The sequence below is a fragment of the Pantherophis guttatus genome, chromosome 1 (genome assembly GCF_059756535.1).
Source record: "Pantherophis guttatus breed Tessera chromosome 1, ASM5975653v1, whole genome shotgun sequence".
In the NCBI taxonomy this organism is placed as follows: Eukaryota; Metazoa; Chordata; class Lepidosauria; order Squamata; family Colubridae; genus Pantherophis; species Pantherophis guttatus.
The window spans coordinates 9,008,535-9,025,719 of record NC_142063.1 but is presented as its reverse complement, the minus strand read 5'-3'; positions in this window follow the sequence as shown (position 1 = coordinate 9,025,719).

Here is a 17,185-nt window from a genome sequence, read left to right as displayed (position 1 = left end):
GATTTCAGCTCCTAGAATTCCTTAGTCCAGGGGTCAGCAATCTACAGCTCTGGAGCCGCATGTGGCTCTTTCACCCCTCTGCTGCGGCTCCCTGTCACTCAAAATATGCATCACAACCGCCAATGTGCGACACCCACCGGCACGCAATTTATTGAGCTTTTCAACCCCCAGTAGGCTGACCATGGATAAATCTAAGGGGAAAAAAAGTTTCAGAAGAAAACAGAACGTTTAATTCAACTACATATGCTAGTTTTGTGGCCACTCAAGAAATAGTGATCACACGAAGGGTTTTGTGGCTCTCGGTGTTTTCTTTTCTGTGGGAAACGGATCCAAATGGTTCTTTGAGTTTTTAAGATTGCAGATCCCTGCCTTAGTCAGCATGGCTGAGTGGGGAATTCTGGGAGTTGAAGTCGATACGTCTTAAATTTGCTGAGATCGAAAAAACACTTGTATAAAACACGAGAAGTACGTTTTATTATTTAGGTACGGCGGTATTTATACAGTGCTGACTGCGACATATTAACACTCTAATATTAAGATAAGTTAAGGCTTTAAAAACAAGGAAAACAGAAGATAATATACAGTATCTATGTTAATTACCATTTCTAAAATGCTAACGAACATAAAGTGGTTTACATTTTACACCTATAGCGAAACGCGGCGAGAATAAACGGCTGCAAAATACATTAAATTATATGACAAAGGCTCTGTCTAAGCTTAGTAATTAGTACGAAGGTCTGCAGTGCATTGCTACTTCCTATTCTTTCAGCATATTTTTTTTTAAAAAAAGAAACTACCCCAGAATAAATGTTTCTTAACTTTTTATGTCAAATTTATGTCTTTTTAAAGTTAAAAATTAAAGTTTTTTTAAAAAGGTATTTTTGCTTCTAAGTTCTCTCTTTTTCTGGCTCGTTTTTTTCTGGCTTATAATGTTTGTAAGCGTTGAGGTGTCCTCAGAAGCTGCACTGGGTTGATTTGATTGATTGATTGATTGATTGATTGATTGATTGATTTTTATCCTGCCTTTATTACTTTAGAAATAACTCAAGGTGTGAACATGCCTAATATTCCTTCCTCCTCCTATTTTCCCCACAATGTTCTGCCCCAGCTCCGAATTCCCAAGGATATTGACACGCACCAACGGTCCTTATCAAATTTATTACGTAGCAAGAATAAACCAAAGTCCAGCAAAGGTTGGCAACCAGCCCAGAAAACAAGATACGATAAGACTTTTCCAAAAATGCTCTGATGATAATTACAAGTTGTTTCCAGCAAGAAACTTACTAACCGCGTGTGACTTAAATAGGCTAAGGGAGTGGCCAATTATCCTCAAGCCTTACTCTCGAGGAGACCTCCTCCTCCTGAGTAGCCACTCCTGCCTTTTGGCAGCCCTGCGTGCTCGAGCATTGAGAAGAGGCTCCTCCACTTCACTCTCTCCACTTGAAGGAGCCTCCGGAGGTTCTGAAGGTCCTGGCTGAGTCTCTGCCTCTGGCACCACATCCTCTTCAGCCTCCTCGTTGTCCAACGCGAGCGTTGGCTGCGCAGGCTGCTGGCACGACACCACACCAGCCTCCTCGTCGTCGGGATCAGCCACGATCCGTGCAGGCCGCTAGCGGGCCACAACACACAACAACAACCTGTGAGGTGGGTTGCACGGAGAAACAAGGACTGGACAAGTTTATATTCGCCATGCTGAAGTTTTGACAACAACTTTGACTTTTTTTGATCTGGTCCCTGCAAAAAAAAAAAACCCTCATTGCCCCGTGGTCCAACATTTTTTAAACAAAATGCCTCTTCTAGCATGCCAAAGTCATCTATCCATTTCACCTTCCGTGTCTTGAAGTGTTAATACTACTCTATAAGGCCTTGATAAGGCCACACTTGGACTACTGCATCCAGTTTTGGCTGCCATGATATAAAAACAGATTTAACAGAGTTGGAAGGGATCTTGAAGGTCATCCAGTCCAACCCCACACACAAGCAGGAGACTCTACACCATTTCTGACAGATGGGAGTCCAGTCTCTTCTTGAAAGCTTCCAGTGATGAAGCTCCCACAACTTCCAAAGTTGTTTGGAACTTCCAAAGTTCCAAAGGCAACCTCTGTTCCATTCGTTGAATGTTCTCACTGTCAGAAACTTTCTCCTTATTTCCTATAACAGAAGAGGAAATAGAGTTCAAACCAGAAATTTTTTTATTAGGCATGATCAAAGAAAATATCAGGAGAGAAATAAAATACTTAATATTACATATAATTACGGCAGCAAGATTGGCACTAGCGCAACATTGGAAAACGGATCAAATGCCAACGGATCAATTAGTAATCCAGAAAATTTACAATTGTGCAGAAATGGATAAATTAACACTTGAGTTAAAAGACAAAGTAGACTCAAAATGCTATATGGTATGGAATAGATGGTATAAGTGGATAAGTCAAAAAAAGAGAGGGTAAATGTAAAAGTTTGTATGAAAATAAAATTAACAAACAGGCACCGTCAACAAGATAACTGAAGTAATAAGTCACTTTCTGTATGTGTATTTATGTATGTATATATATATATACATATAATATACATACATATATATGTATACATACATACATATATAATATATATAATATATATAGTTTATTTCTTTGGTTTTGTATTGTTTTTTTTATTTTATTGTTTTGTATATAAATGTATTTTGTATGTATTTGACATGATTTTATCTTTTTATGTTGAATAAAGTTTGGTTTTAAAATTAAAAAAAAAGAAAGAAACTTTCTCCTTATTTCCAGGTTGAATCTCTCCTTGATCAGTTTCCATTCATTGTTCCTTGTCTGGACTACAGGTGCTTTGGAAAATAGCTTGACCCCCCTTCCTCCTCTCTGTGGCAGCCCCTCAAATATTGGAAGACTGCAATCCTGTCTCCCCTGGTCTTTCTCTTCACTAGACTAGCCATGCCCAGTTCCTGCAACCGTTCATCGAACGTAAGGGTGCAGAGAAAAGCAACAAAGATTATTAGGGGACTGAAGGGTAAAACATATGAAGAATGGCTGCAGAAATTGGGAATGGCCAGTCTAGAGAAAAGGAGGACTCGGAGTGACATGATAGCAGTCTTCCAATATTTATTTATTTTTCAGAAAGTTCTTTTATTTTTTAAACAGAAACAACATAAAAACATCAACCTTCCAAACACTTCCAGGCAGTATTTCGATCGGTGAAAATCATTTCGTGCTCTCAAAATTTTCAAACTCTTATTATATGACAGATATTCTTACCTCTAACAAAAAAAAAAAAAACAAGTGCTTAAACATTTTATCCAAATTTCATTTCATATATAATATTTCATCTCCATACTTTATTATCTATCCATTGGTAAAATAGCTCCCATACCAAATAATATTGTTTATATCTTCCTGTTCTCTTATTTCAAATGTCAGTCTACTCATTTCGGCACCATCCAACATTTTCTTAATAATTTCTTCATCAGTAATCATCTTCTCTCCTTTCCAGTTTTTTGCAAATACAATTCTAGCCGCTGTTAATATATTCACAATTAAATATTGTAATTCTTTGTTAAATGTCTCTGGTAAGATCCCTAATAAAAATATCTCTGTTTTAACGTCAATATGTCTCTTTGTCATTTTTTCCAACCATGTGTGTATCTTAGTCCAAAATCTCCTTGCTTCTACGCATGTCCACCACATATGGTAATAAGATCCTGGGGTCTGATGACACTTCCAGCACTTCTCCGATTTGTTCTTGAACATTCTGGCTATCAGTCTTCCAATATTTGAGGGGCTGCCCCGAAGAAGAGGGGAGGATCAACCTATTCTCCAAAGCACCAGAAGGCAGGACAAGAAGCAACGGATGGAAACTAATCAAGGAGAGAAGAGAAGCAATCTAAAAATAAGGAGAAATTTACTGACAGTGAAGAACAATTAAGCAATGGAACAATTTGCCTCCAGAAGTTGGAGGTTTTTAAGAAGAGAGTGGACAGCCATTTGTCTGAAATGGGAGAGGGTCTCCTGCTTCAGCAGAGGGTTGGTCTAGAAGACCTCCAAAGTCCCTTCTAACTCTTGTTCGGCATTCTGCCTTCCCCTCTTTCTTGTGATACAACCATGGAATGATACAATTCTCCCTTGAGCTTGCAAAGTTGTGGTCCCACCACAATGCAGTTGGGGACTTCCAATCTGTGAAATTTGCTTGGCCATCAACTCTTCTGGGGCTTCTATTTCACACTTTTGGGCAGCTGCTTAAAATTGAAAGTTTTTTTTTTCTTTCTGAGCCCAAATACCCAAGTTCTCTTTAACAAGATTTATGGAGACCAAGGGAGAAATGATGGATTTGATGGGAAACTCGGCATAACACCCTGCAGCACAATGCTGCCCCCAAGTGGCCTTTCTGGGTCTCTTTTTCCTTGGAGCATCTGTCCAGAAATAACCACATCTCATTTATCAGGATATTCAAACAGCTGCCTTACAGCTGATTTTTTTCCCCCAAGCTCAAATCTTGGAGTTGTCTTTAACAAGATTTATTAAGACGAAAAGAGAAATGCTGGATTTTATGGGACTCTGGGCACATTTTAACCTATAGGGCAATTCTGCCCCCTAGTAGCCTTTCTCTGTTTTTTTTTCCTCCCTTAGGGCGTCTGTCCAAAAATAACCACATCCTATTTATCAGGAGTTTCAACAGCCGCCTAAAGCTGAACCTTTTCTTTCCGAGCTCAAATCTCAGAGTACTCTTTAACAAGATTTATTGAGATGAAAAGGGGACGGCTTTGCAGGAATTCCAGCAACAGAACAATTTACATGCCCCAAGAACAGATACAGATTAACAGAGTTGGAAGGGATCTTGTAGGTCATCTAGTCCAACCCTCGCTTTAGCAGGACACCCTACACCATTTCTGTCAGTTGGCAGTCCAATCTTTTCTTGAAAGCTTCCAGTGGTGAAGCTCCCACAACTTCCGAATGCAACTTCTGTTCCATTCGTTGATTGTTCTCACTGTCAGAAAATTCCTCCTTATTTCCAGGTTGAATCTCTCCTTGGTCAGTTTCCATCCATGATTCCTTGTCTGGCCTTCGGGTGCCTTGGAAAATAGTTTGACCCTGTTGTGGCTCCGTTACCTGAGCCTGTGTCATCGGCAGGAGAGGACTCAGAGAGTGAAGGAGAGGAGTTGGCAAGGCCTCCCTCTCCAGGACCCTCCTCTCTGGCAATGCCTTCGGTGTCCGCCGAAGGGCAAGAGATAGGGCGGGGGCCAAGCACGTCCACGCAGGCACAGATGGACAGTGATGAGAGTAATGAGTCTTGGCTGGATCCACGCCAGCGTCGCAGAGATAAGTGCGCACAACAGAAGAAAAGGCGTGCCCGAGATTAGGCTGAGTCACTGGACCACACCCCACAAGGTATAAAAGGGAGCGTGGTGGCCAGTCAAACCTTGTGACGAACAAAGCTGAAAGCTTCCACGCCATTCTGCATTGCCGGACTTTTGCTATAGACTTTGCTGGACTATCTTTGGACTTGATTGACTCTGTAATTATTGAGCTGTTTCCTTTGATGTACCAGAAGCGGGGAGAAGTTATCTCTTCTCTTCGTAAGTAATAAACTCTTGGCAGGCAGCCACTAGGTTGTTGCCAAGTTCCGTTATCATAAGGAAAAGGATTTTGCCGGCTGGTTTGGTCTTTAACTCTTGGACGTCTGTTGGTGTGTGTGCGTGTGGGACGGGGACAGAACAGACCCCTTCCTCTCTGTGGCAGCCCCTCAAATATTGGAAGACTGTTATCATGTCCTCCCTGGTCTTTCTCTTCACTAGACCGGCCATGCCCAGTTCCTGCAGCCGTTCTTCATAATGTTTTAGTCTCCAGTCCCCTCATCATCCTGGTTGCTCTTCGTTGCACTCTTTCCAGAGACTCAACGTCTTTTTTATAGTGTGGTGACCAAAACTGGATGCAGTACTCCAGGTGTGGTCTTACCAAGGCTTTATAGGGTGGTATTAGTACCTCCCTTGATCTTGACGGTATTCCTCTGTTAATGCAATTTAGGATTGCATTGGCTTTTTTGGCTGCCGCCGCACACGGCTGGCTCATATTTAGCTGGTTGTCCACTAAGACTCCCAAGATCCCTCTCACTGTCACTGCTATTAAGCCTGTCTCTGAGGACATTGGACATCAGACCATAGAGATGTGGAAGGCTCGGTGGCCGGTTTGGATGGTTGAGACAAAACCATGCCAGGAATATTTTATTTATTTATTTATTTATTTATTTATTTATTTATTTATTTATTTGTTTGTTTGTTTGTTTATTATTAAATTTATAGACCGCCCTTCTCCCGAAAGACTCAGGGCGGTGTACAGCCAAAGTAAAAAACATAAATACAAGCATTAAAAGCAATTTAAAAAGATATATATAATTTTGGCCCCAAAGTTAAAAAACAATAACAAAACTTTTACTTTACTTTTACTTTACTGTTATTTGATTTCTATACCGCCCTACTCCCGAAGGACTCGGGGTGGTGAACAGCCAAACAATAAAATCCATACATACAAAATTTAAAAAGCAGAATTAAAATCAAATTAAATAGCTTTGGCCCAGACAAATTAAAACCCCAATCAATTTAAAACCAATTTTAAAATTTGAATGTATAAAATACTAAAAGATATTAAAAATTAAAAATCTTTTATAAAAGAGGGAGAAAATTAGGCCAGGCCCGCCTGGTGAAATAATAAGGTCTTTAAGGCGCGGCGGAAGGTGCGCAGATCCGGGATCCTCCGTATCTCCGGGGGGAGCTTGTTCCAGATCGTAGGTGCCCCCACAGAGAAGGCTGTCCCCCTGGGGGCCGCCAGTCAACATTGTTTGGCCGACAGCACCCGGAGGAGCCCCTCTCTATGGGAGCGTACCGGCCGGTGGGAGGCTATTGGTGGTAGTAGGCGGTCCCGCAACAATCATATTTAATATATTAAAAACATTTTAAAAGCTTTAAGCCAGCCCGGCTTGGTGAAAAAGGAAGGTCTTCAGGGCACAGCGGAAGGCATATTGAGGCTTGTGACCATTTTTTCACACTTACGACCATTGCAGCATTCCCCATGGTCACGAGACTGAAATTTGAATTGCTTGGTAACTGATTCATATTTATGATGGTCGCAGTGGCCCCGGGGTCAGGTGATCCCAGCGGTGGGATCGTCCTGGTTTAACAACCGGCTCGGTGATCGCTTCGCTTCGTGCGCGTGCGAACCTGACTCATGCTTGCACACATGTGCACAATTTGAAGAAATCTTCACTTCTGTGTTTCTTCGGAAGAGAAGATAAAGGTAGAACAATAGCGGAGGCGGGCAGGCAGATGGGCCCATCTGATCATTGGGGTGAACCGGTTCGCTCCCAGCTGATTGTCAGAGCTATCGGTTCGCCCGAACCGGTCCAAACCGGTATAATCCCATCCAGTGGTGAAATCCAAATTTTTTTACTACCGGTTCTGTGGGCGTGGCTTAGTGGGCATGGCAGGGAAGGGATACTGCAAAATCCCCATTCCCACCCCACTCCAAGGGAAGGATACTGCAAAATCTCCATTACCATCCCACTCCAGGGGAAGGATACTGCAAAATCTCCATTCCCTCCTCACTCCAGGGGAAGGATACTGTAAAATCCCCATTCCCTCCCCACACCTGGGGGAAGGATATTGCAAAATCCCCATTCCCACTCCACTCCAGGGGAAGGATACTGCAAAATCACCATTCCCACCCCACTCCAGGGGAAGGATACTGCAAAATCCCCATTCCCTCCCCACTCCAGGGGAAGGATACTGCAAAATCCCCATTCCTTCCCCACACCTGGGGGAAGGATATTGCAAAATCCCCATTCCCACTCCACTCTGGGGCCAACCAGAGGTGATATTTGCAGGTTCTCCGAACTATTCAAAGTTTCCGCTACCGGTTCTCCAGAACCTGTCAGAACCTGCTGGATTTCACCCCTGATCCCACCCCTGGGTGATCCCTTTTGCGACTTTCGGACCAGTAAAGTCCATGTGCAAGCCAGATTCACTTAACAACCACGTTACTCAGTTAACGACGGCAGTGATTTATTTAACCAACGTGGCAAGAAAGGTGATAAAATGGAGGAAAGTTCATTTAACAACTGTCACACTTAGCGATGGAAATCGTGGTCCTAAGTCAAGGACTGTTTATACTTTGGGGCCCCAAATCTTTCTTTCCTGCATAGATTCCAGCGTCTCATTTTGCTGCACAATATTGCTTTATCATCTGGCTGGGTGATTTTGTTATAGCACACATTATACACTCTCTCTTTAATCAGCTACCTTTGCCGGAGTTTCCAGATTTTTTTTTAATGTTCATTTTTATGGCATTTATTGCTAATGCTGATTCTCCTGCTGCAAAACATCAAGCCTTCTGTTCCCTCCTTGATAAATTCAATTTAAAAGCAGATTGTTATTCAATTGCTGTTCAATCATTACGGGATAATAATGCTCCAATCCTGTTGTTGTTGTTATTGTTGTTATGTTTTAGTGCTTTACAATTGTGTTGGCCAGCTGGCCGGTTATTTCCTCCAGGCTCAAATGATCCGACGTGGAAGGTATTATGAAGAGAACCAGCTTTCTCAAGGAGGCTCTAAACTTTTTTTTAAACCCACTATCAGGCCTGGAAGCCATCTTTTTCGGTGGATCTTCAGGCCTGCCACATTTACTGCTGTGGGAAACTGGGAGCGGGGATTGTATGGAGCAAGGGAGATATGTAGTCAAAACAACATTCCTTTCTCAGAGAGTCAAGGACATCTTGCGCTGCACCTGGAGGGCTGGAACTGGGAGGCATCTCCAGTTGGGACGGTGTTTGAATTGGACCATATGATGGACATGTGGGTGCAAGGGGAAGGGTCTTGGACTTTCCTTTGGGTGGGGAAAATCTGGAAGCTTTCAGAGTCAGGTTTTCCCAGATGTGCCAATATGACATCTCTAATAAAATGGAGCTTTGAGGAACTTCAAGCCTCGGAGTCTTCTTTCGTTGGGGGTGTCACTTGGAAGCCTTGACACCCACATCCTGCAGACTTTCATGGTTGATGCTAATGGTTGCTCACTCTCTTGGGTCTAGAAGTTCCTGGTTTGACAGACTTGAACACCGGGGCCCCATCTAACGAAATGAAACGCGTTAACGGAGGGAGGGAATCAAGATCATGTGAAGTGTTAGTGCCGCTTTATAACGGCTTGGTAAGGCCACACTTGGAATACGGCATCCAATTTTTGGTTGTAAAAAGGAGGTTGAGACTCTGGGAAGAGTGCAGGGAAGAGCAACCAAGATGATGAGGGGACTGGAGTCTAAAACCTATGAAGAACGGTTGCAGGAATCGGGTATGTTTAGTAGAAGAAGGAAAGGGGGAAGGAGGAGAGGGAGAAGGAGGAGGAGGAGGAGAAGGAGAAAAGAACAAGAACAAGAAGATGATCTCTATGGAGTTTTCAAACCTCCAAGTCATGGTTGTCCCAAAGGTGCTTTTTCAAGAGGCAACTGGACTTTCCAACAACCAGAAAGTCCAGCTGCCTCTTGAAAAAGCATCTTTGGGATATGAAGAAAAAGGGGAAGGGGGGAGGAGGAGGAGGAGGAGGAGGAGGAGGAGGAGGAGGAGGAGGAGGAGGAGGAGGAGGAGGAGGAGGAAGGAGAAGAAGAAGAAGAGGAGGAGGAAGAGGAGGAGGAGGAGGAGGAGGAGGAAGAGGAGGAGGAGAGGAAGAAGAAGAGGAGGAGGAGGAGAAGGAAGAGGAAGAGGAAGGAGAAGAAGAAGGAAGAGGAAGAAGGAGGAGGAGGAGGAGGAGGAAGGAGAAGAAGAAGAAGAAGAGGAGGAGGAGGAAGAGGAAGAGGAAGGAGGAGGAGGAGGAGGAGGAGAAGAAGATGAAGAAGACGAAGACGAAGAAGAAGAAGAAGAAGAAGAAGAAGAAGAAGAAGAAGAAGAAGAAGAAGAAGAAGAAGAAGAAGAAGAAGAAGAAGAAGAAGAAGAAGAAGAAGAAGAAGAACTAGTAGTAGTAGTAGTAGTAGTAGTGGTGGTAATAGTGGTGGTGGTGGTGCAGAGAATAACAAATTAATTAGGAGGCTGAAAAAATATGATGAACAGTTGCAGGAACTGGGCATGTCTAGTTTAATGAAAAGAAGGACTAGGGGTGACATGATAACACTCTTCCAGTATTTATGGGGTTGCCACAAAGAAGAGGGGGGTCAAGCTATTTTCCAAAGCACCTGAAGCTTTGGAACTTCCTGCCCGAGTAAGGGGTTGGATTAGAAGACCTCCAGGGTCCCTTCCAACTATGTTATTCTGTTATTCTATTCTGTTATTCTGTTAAATTCAATGGTGAGAAAAGAAGTAAAATTCTACATTTAGGCATTAGATTAGAAAAACCAAATGCACAGGTATAGAATAGGTGGCACCTGGATCAATGTCAATAAGTATGCCTGAATTTTAATAATGCCCAAATTTTATTCTTGGGCATGTTTCTGGATTCACTAAGAGTTTTGCCTAACTGAAAAATAAGTTTTCCTTCGTCTGCAAAGTAGAGAGTGGGGAGAAATCTAATCTTAAATTTAGCAAAAGCCTGCCTAATTCCCATCATCATCAGCTCAGGACATCAGAGTCGTTCAATTCTCTTCTTCCATTGCACTTTGCCACTTTTCTTTAACCTCGTTGCGAGGGGTGGAAAAAATCTCAACCGAAAAAATGCATTTATGCAGGAAAATAATGTCCTGAGAGCCATTCCATTAGACAACTTTATAGGGTTTGTAACAACAGAGACTATTAGGCAAAACTGCAAAGAAGCAAGAAACCAAAATCACTTGGAAGAAATGAGACCCAAAAGACCCAGAGTGCAATTCTTTTTTAAAAAATATATATAGCCTCAGATTTGGAAAGCAAAACTGAGATACAAAAGAGAGAGAGAGAGAGAGAGACAGAGAAAAGGGAAGAAAGGAAGGAGGAAGGGAGGGAGGGAAGGAGGAAAAAAAGAAGGAAGAGGAAAGGAAGAAAGGAAAGATGAAAGGAAAGAAAGAAATAACGGAAGGAAGGTGTGTGTGTGAGAGAGAGAGAGAGAGAGAAAGAAAGAAAGAAAGAAAGAAAGAAAGAAAGAAAGAAAGAAAAAAGAAAGGAGGGAGGGAGGGAGGAGAAAAAAGAAAGAAAGAAAGAAAAAAGATGGAAGGACAAGAAAGAAGGAAGGAAAGAGAGAAAGAAAGAGAAAGAGAAAGAGAAAGAAAGAAAGAAAGAAAGAGAAAGGAGGGAGGGAGGGGGAAAGGAAGGGAGGGGGAAAGAGAAAGAAAGAAAGGGAAGGAGGGAAGGAAGGAAGGAAAGAAGAAAGGAAGAAAGGAAACAGAAGGAAAAAGAAAGAAAAATGGAAGGACAAGAAGGAAGGAAGGAGAGAAAGAGAAAGAGAAAGAGAAAGAAAGAAAGGAAGGAAGGAAGGAGGGGCAAGGGGAAGGGGAGGGAGGGAAGGAAGGAAGGAAGGAAGAGGAAAAAAGAAAGAAGGAAGGAAGGAAAGAAAGAAAGAAAGAAAGAAAGAGAAGGAAGGAAGGAAGGAAGGAAGGAAGGAAGGAAGGAAGGAAGGAAGGAAGGAAGGAAGCCCAACCTAGTATATTTATGGCTTCTTTGCTCTAAAGAACTATTTTGAATATTTGGGGAAAGAGGAGACTTCCATTGTTTTTACGGGCTGAAAGACGAATGAAAGTCCCTTGTAGGGAATTTTGAGAAGTAGAGATCCAGCCACCCCCCCCCTTCCTCTTTGTCGGGACGGAGCCCCTGGGCAGCCGGAAAGGGGCCTCACCTGAGGAATTTGGAGGGGCAGAGGGAGAGGAAAGGGGCAACGGAGGAATGGGGCAGGCCTGGGCCATTGCAAATAATTTTTTTTTTTTTGAAAAAGTTTTATTTTAGATTAAAAATAAAAAAAATACAATAACAATAACATAAAAATATCATCCTTACAAACGATCATAGACAGCATCTCAATCGGTTAAAATCATTTCGTGCTTACAGTTCTCCAAATCTCCTCATATAGCAATTATTCTTTACTTAAACTGAAGATAAATATTTAAACATTTCATATATGCTATCTCATCTCCATACTTTTTTTATCAAACCATTGATAAAATATCTCCCATGTCAAATAGTATTGTTTATCTTCCTGTTCTCTTATTCCAAATGTCAATCTACTCATTTCAGCACAGTCCAACATTTTCATAATAATTTCTTCATCGGTAATTATCTTCTCTCCTTTCCAGTTTTTGGCAAATACAAGAACTCACCGTCTCCTGGTGATTGGCCCAAAGACACCCAGCTGGATTTCATGCCTAAAACAGGACCATTTTAATTCAGGTCTCCATCCCTATCCTCCAATAGATGTATTATTATTATTGGTAGTAGTAATAGTAGTATTGTGTAACACCTGCTTTATTTTAATTAATTTAATTAATTTATTTGTATCCCGCCTTTATTATTTTTACAAATAACTCAAGTCAGTGAACATATTGAAGACAACTTCCTCCTCCTACTTTCCCCATAACAACAACCCTGTGAAGTCGGTTGGGCTAAGAGACGGAGGTGGGCCCAAAGTCACCCAGCCAGCTTTCATGCCTAAGGCAGGACTAGAACTCACCGTCTCCTGGTGAGTGGCCCAAAATCACCCAGCTGGATTTCATGCCTAAGGCAGGACTAGAATTCACCGTCTCCTAGTGATTGGCCCAAAGTCACCCAGCTGGCTTTCATGCCTAAGGCGGGACTAGAACTCACCGTCTCCTGGTGATTGGCCCAAAGTCACCCAGCTGGATTTCATGCCTAAAGCGGAACTAGAACTCACCATCTCCTAGTGATTGGCCCAAAGTCACCCAGCTGGATTTCATGCCTAAGGTGGGACTAGAACTCACCATCTCCTAGTGATTGGCCCAAAGTCACCCAGCTGGATTTCATGCCTAAGGCGGGACTAGAACTCACCGTCTCCTGGTGATTGGCCCAAAGTCACCCAGCTGGATTTCATGCCTAAAGTGGGACTAGAACTCACCGTCTCCTAGTGATTGGCCCAAAGTCACCCAGCTGGATTTCATGCCTAAGGCGGGACTAGAACTCACCATCTCCTAGTGATTGGCCCAAAGTCACCCAGCTGGATTTCATGCCTAAGGCGGAACTAGAACTCACCGTCTCCTGGTGATTGGCCCAAAGTCACCCAGCTGGATTTCATGCCTAAAGTGGGACTAGAACTCACCGTCTCCTAGTGATTGGCCCAAAGTCACCCAGCTGGATTTCATGCCTAAGGCGGGACTAGAACTCACCGTCTCCTGGTGATTGGCCCAAAGTCACCCAGCTGGATTTCATGCCTAAGGTGGGACTAGAACTCACCGTCTCCTGGTGATTGGCCCAAAGTCAGCCAGCTGGATTTCATGCCTAAGGTGGGACTAGAACTCACCGTCTCCTGGTAATTGGCCCAAAGTCACCCAGCTGGATTTCATGCCTAAGGCGGGACTAGAACTCACTGTCTCCTAGTGATTGGCACAAAATCACCCAGCTGGATTTCATGCCTAAGGCAGGACTAGAACTCACCGTCTCCTGGTGAGTGGCTCAACGTCAGTCAGCTGATTTTCATGGTTAAGGCGGGACTAAAACTCTCTTGTCTCCTGCTGATTGGCCCGCAGTCACCAAGCTGCTTTTCTTGCCTGAGTATGGACTAGAACTCACTGTCTCCCAGTTTCTAACCCGGCGCCTTCACCAGAACACCGCAATGTCTCTCACTAGATTTATTCATACTATTAAAAGCAGAGCACAGGGTGTCCTTGCCAATCACCTGGGAGTTTTAGGCGTCAAAATCAACACACACAATTGTGTACGGCTGATCCATTTTCAAAGTATTACTGTCTATCCCAGATACTCACAAATATGTCCATCTGCCGATAAGCCGGTCCTCGGATTTTTAACCAAAATACCATGAAAAAAAGGGATTATCTGTGGATTGCCCGTGGATAAGCCAATTGTGGAACATATTTGAGAATGGCTTAACCGCAGATGGGCTTATATGCAAGAATATACGATCCATACTCCTATTTTCTATTGTAACAACAACCCTGCGAGGCGAGTCAAGATAAAAGTGGAAGAAGGTGAATTCTAGTCCTACCCTAGGCATGAAAGCAGGCTGGGCGACTTTGGATCAATCATCAGTAAACAGTGAGTTCGAGTTCTTATTTAGGTGTGAGAGTTGGCTGGGTGACTTTGGGCCAATCACCAGGAGACGGTGAGTTCTAGTTCCGCCTTAAGCATGAAAGCCGGCTGGGTGACTTTAAGCCAATCACCAGGAGACGGTGAGTTCTAGTCCCGCCTTAAGCATGAAAGCCGGCTGGGTGACTTTAAGCCAATCACCAGGAGACTGTGAGTTCTAGTCCCGCCTTAAGCATGAAAGCCGGCTGGGTGACTTTAAGCCAATCACCAGGAGACTGTGAGTTCTAGTCCCGCCTTAAGCATGAAAGCTGGCTGGGTGACTTTAAGCCAATCACCAGGAGACTGTGAGTTCTAGTCCCGCCTTAAGCATGAAAGCTGGCTGGGTGACTTTGGGCCAATCACCAGGAGTGTGTGAGTTCTAGTCCCGCCTTAGAGCATGAAAGCCAGCTGGGTGACTTTGGGCCAGCCTACCTCGCAGGGTTGTTGTGGTGGGGAAAATAGGAGAGGAAATATGCATGTGGAAATAGGAGTGAACATATGGATATGATCACTGCCTTGAGTTATTTGGAGAAATAATAATGGCTGGATAGAAATCAATTCATTTAATGAACGCAGGATTCACACAGCCCCATTAACCCGGGTCAAATATAGCGACAACAGATGCATTTATACAAGCTTAGTTAATGGGAACTCAGGACGGGGGTTAACCTATTGTGTGAATGCTTTTTGGCTTAGCTTATCTATATTCTCTGCAAATGCAATGCAGATAGTCCTTGACTTATGACCGTTCATTTCACGTGGCGAGTTGGAAGTGACAAACAGCACTGAAAAAATATTCTATTCTATTCCATTCCATTCCATTCCATATTTTCTATTCTATTCTATTCCATTCCATTCCATATTTTCTATTCTATTCCATTCCATTCCATTCCATTCCATATTTTGTATTCTATTCCATTCCATTCCATATTTTCTATTCCATTCCATTCCATTCCATATTTTCTATTTTATTCCATTCCATTCCATTCCATTCCATATTTTCTATTCTATTCCATTCCATTCCATATTTTCTATTCTATTCTATTCCATTCCATTCCATATTTTCTATTCTATTCCATTCCATTCCATATTTTCTATTCTATTCCATTCCATTCCATTCCATATTTTCTATTCTATTCCATTCCATTCCATATTTTCTATTCTATTCCATTCCATTCCATTCCATATTTTGTATTCTATTCCATTCCATTCCATTCCATATTTTCTATTCCATTCCATTCCATTCCATATTTTCTATTCTATTCTATTCCATTCCATTCCATTCCATATTTTCTATTCTATTCCATTCCATTCCATTCCATATTTTCTATTCTATTCTATTCCATTCCATTCCATATTTTCTATTCTATTCCATTCCATTCCATTCCATATTTTCTATTCTATTCCATTCCATTCCATATTTTCCATTCTATTCCATTCCATTCCATTCCATATTTTCTATTCTATTCCATTCCATTCCATTCCATATTTTCTATTCTATTCCATTCCATTCCATATTTTCTATTCTATTCCATTCCATTCCATTCCATATTTTCTATTCTATTCCATTCCATTCCATTCCATATTTTCTATTCTATTCCATTCCATTCCATTCCATATTTTCTATTCTATTCCATTCCATTCCATATTTTCTATTCTATTCCATTCCATTCCATATTTTCTATTCTATTCCATTCCATTCCATTCCATATTTTCTATTCTATTCCATTCCATTCCATTCCATATTTTCTATTCTATTCCATTCCATTCCATTCCATATTTTCTATTCTATTCCATTCCATTCCATTCCATATTTTCTATTCCATTCCATTCCATTCCATTCCATTCCATTCATCTGTTAAACTTCTGTTAAACTACTTGCACTGTAACCACACTTGGGGAATTATGCAATTCTCACTGCATCCACAGGGGGCCGCCAAAATAAGTCACCTTGGCAATTGTGATTGCGCAATCAAGGCTGCGCCTCTTTTGATGTGCAGTTGTAGATGCTATTGTGGCCTTTTCACCTCCCCCCCCACTCCAGTTTTCCATCAATGACACAATTGACAACTCTTCCATCCATTACCTGGCTTGTGTTAAATGAGGCAACCAATATGCAACCAATATGATTTAATGCCTCTTTTTGTGCCTTTCCAATGGTGCCACTAACGTCGCTCGTATCAAGTCAATGACGGCAATTGACTCAACTCGATAACAGCTGACTCGTCCGTGGCAACCCAGATGGGACCGGTCCGAAGTCCGCTGACAAGAAAAAGCTGGATTTCCTTGCAGGGTGCCAGGCTCCCTTAGCAAGAAATCATCAGTTATGTATTTATTCCACCTTTTATCGTTTATCAGTGCCATTTTTCTGTACAAGGTCTATGGACGTTCTCAAGTATCCAGTTACGGTGGTCCCAAAGGTGCTTTTTTTCAGGACTTTCTGGTTTTTACAGAATAACAGAGTTGGGAGGGACCTTGTAGGTCATCTAGTCCAACCCCCCCGCCTTAGTAGGACACCCTACACCATTTCTGACCGATGGCAGTCCGGTCTGTTCTCGAAAGCTTCCAGTGATGAAGCTCCCACAACTTCTGAAGGCAACTTCTGTTCCATGGGTTGATTGTTCTCGCTGTCGGAAAATTTCTCCTTATTTCTAGGTTGAATTTCTCCTTGATCAGTTTCCATCCATGATTCCTTGTCTGGCCTTTGGATGCTTTGGAAAATAGTTTGACCCCCCCCTCCTCTCTGTGGCAGCCCCTCAAATATTGGAATAACTGCTATCATGTCTCCCCTGGTCCTTCTCTTCACTAGACTAGCCATGCCCAGTTCCTGCAACCGTTCATCGTATGTTTTAGCCTCCAGTCCCCTCATCATCCTGGTTGCTCTTCTCTGCACTCTTTCCAGAGTCTCAACATCTTTTTTATAGTGCAGTGACGAAAACTGGATGCAGTACTCTAGGTGTGGGCTTACTAAGGCTTTATAGAGTGGTATTAGTTG